Here is a 3106-nt window from a genome sequence, read left to right on the forward strand (position 1 = left end):
TCCGGGTGGGGCCCCCGGCCCCGCCCCCCCCCCCCGAGGCCCCGCCCCCCCCCGCGGCCCCGCGATGCCCAAATATGGAAGTGGCGGCCCCGGGGGGGAGGGGCACGGGGGGGGGGGGGGGGGAATCCGGGGGGGGGATCCCAAAAGGGGGGGGGGGGGGCCGGGAAGGGGGGGGGGAAACCCCGGGATCTGTGGGGCTGGGATCTATGGGGCAGGGACCTATAGGATCTATGGGGCGGGAATCTATGGGGCTGAGATCTATAGGATCTATGGGGCAGGATCCTATGGGGCTGAGATCTGTGGGATCTATGGGGCAGGGATCTATGGGGCTGGGATCTATGGGGCTGGGTCCTATAGGATCTATGGGGCTGGGATCTATGGGGCTGGGATCTATGGGGCTGGGACCCCCGGGATGTGTGGGGCTGGGATCTATAGGGCACGGATCTATGGGGCTGGGTCCTATAGGATCTATGGGGCAGGATCCTATGGGGCTGAGATCTGTGGGATCTATGGGGCAGGGATCTATGGGGCTGGGATCTATGGGGCTGGGTCCTATAGGATCTATGGGGCTGGGATCTATGGGGCTGGGATCTATGGGGCTGGGACCCCCGGGATGTGTGGGGCTGGGATCTATAGGGCACGGATCTATGGGGCTGGGTCCTATAGGATCTATGGGGCAGGATCCTATGGGGCTGAGATCTGTGGGATCTATGGGGCAGGGATCTATGGGGCTGGGATCTATAGGATCTATGGGGCAGGATCCTATGGGGCTGAGATCTTTGGGATCTATGGGGCTGGGATCTATGGGGCTGGGACCCCCGGGATGTGTGGGGCTGGGATTTAAGGGGCAGGGATCTATGGGGCTGGGATCTATAGGATCTATGGGGCAGGATCCTATGGGGCTGAGATCTTTGGGATCTATGGGGCTGGGATCTATGGGGCTGGGATCTATGGGGCTGGGACCCCCGGGATGTGTGGGGCTGGGATCTATAGGGCACGGATCTATGGGGCTGGGTCCTATAGGATCTATGGGGCAGGATCCTATGGGGCTGAGATCTGTGGGATCTATGGGGCTGGGATATGTGGGGCAGGGATCTATGGGGCAGGGACCTATAGGATCTATGGGGCTGGGATCTATGGGGCAGGGATCTATGGGGCAGGGATCTATGGGGCTGGGACCCCCGGGATGTGTGGGGCTGGGATCTATGGGGCTGGGTCCTATGGGGCAGGGTCCTATAGGATCTATGGGGCTGGGATCTATGGGGCAGGGATCTATGGGGCTGGGATCTATGGGGCTGGGACCCCCGGGATGTGTGGGGCTGGGATCTATGGGGCTGGGTCCTATGGGGCAGGGATCTATGGGGCAGGGATCTATAGGATCTATGGGGCTGGGATATGTGGGGTAGGGTCCTATGGGGCAGGGATCTATGGGGCTGGGACCCCCGGGATGTGTGGGGCTGGGATCTATGGGGCAGGGATGTGTGGGGCTGAGACCCCCAGAATATGGGGGGCTGGGATGTGTGGGGCAGGGACCCACAGAATGTGTGGGGCTGAGACCCCCGGGATGTGTGGGGCAGGGATCTATGGGGCAGCGACCCCCAGAATCTATGGGGCAGGGACCTGTGGGGCTGGGATCTATGGGGCAGGGACCCCCGGAATATGTGGGGCTGGGATGTGTGGGGCAGGGACCCACGGAATGTGTGTGGCAGGGATCTATGGGGCTGGGACCCCCAGAATGTGTGGGGCAGGGATCTGTGGGGCTGGGACCCCCAGAATCTGTGGGGCAGGGATCTGTGGGGCTGGGATCTATGGGGCAGGGACCCCCAGAATCTGTGGGGCTGGGATGTGTGGGGCAGGGACCCACGGAATGTGTGGGGCAGGGATCTATGGGGCTGAGACCCCCAGAACGTGTGGGGCAGGGATCTATGGGGCAGGGACCCCCAGAATCTATGGGGCAGGGACCTGTGGGGCTGGGATCTATGGGGCAGGGACCCCCGGAATATGTGGGGCAGGGACGTGTGGGGCAGGGACCCCCAGAATGTGTGGGGCAGGGATCTGTAGGGCAGGGACCCCCAAAATATGTGGGGCAGGGACCTGTGGGGCTGGGATCTATGGGGCAGGGACCCCCAGAATCTATGGGGCAGGGACCTGTGGGGCAGGGATCTATGGGGCAGGGACCCCCGGAATCTCTGGGGCAGGGACCTGTGGGGCTGGGATCTATGGGGCTGGGACCCCCAGAATCTGTGGGGCAGGGATGTGTGGGGCAGGGACCCACGGAATGTGTGGGGCTGAGACTCCCGGGATGTGTGGGGCAGGGATCTGTAGGGCAGGGACCCCCAAAATATGTGGGGCAGGGACCTGTGGGGCTGGGATCTATGGGGCAGGGACCCCCAGAATCTGTGGGGCAGGGATGTGTGGGGCAGGGACCCACAGAATGTGTGGGGCTGAGACCCCCGGGATGTGTGGGGCAGGGATCTATGGGGCAGGGACCCCCAGAATCTATGGGGCAGGGACCTGTGGGGCAGGGATCTATGGGGCTGGGACCCCCGGGATGTGTGGGGCAGGGATCTGTGGGGCTGAGACCCCCAGAATCTATGGGGCAGAGCCCCCCGCAGCCATTTCACCTCCTTTATTGTGCGTCGCTACAACCGCGGCCCCAAAACCCCGGGAAATCGCCCCAAAACCCAGCCCCCTTCCCCTCCCCTTTTTCCCCATCCCCCAAACTCGGGGCTCCCCCTTTTTGGTCACCGGGGGAGGCCCCAAAACCTGCGTTTTTCACCCCAAAAACGTGGGGCCTCCTTTTCGGGCCTCCGCTCGCCCGGGGAGGCCACCGAGGGCCCCGGGGACCTCCCGGAGGTCCTCGGCCTCCCTTTTTTCACCCCAAAATTGGCCTCGACACCTCCTGGAGGCCACCAATGTCCCCAAGGCCACCAAGGTCCCCAAGGAGGCCACCAAGGTCCCCAAGGAGGTCCCCGAGGTCTTTTTGGAGGTCCTCGAGGTCCTCGGCCTCCTTTTTGTCACCCAAAATTGGCCTCGACACCTTCTGGAGGCCACCAAAAACCTCCTGGAGGCCACCAAGATCTTTTTGGAGGTCCCCAAGGTCCCC

The sequence above is a fragment of the Aythya marila genome, assembly GCF_965140915.1.
Source record: "Aythya marila genome assembly, chromosome: 31".
Lineage (NCBI taxonomy): Eukaryota > Metazoa > Chordata > Aves > Anseriformes > Anatidae > Aythya > Aythya marila.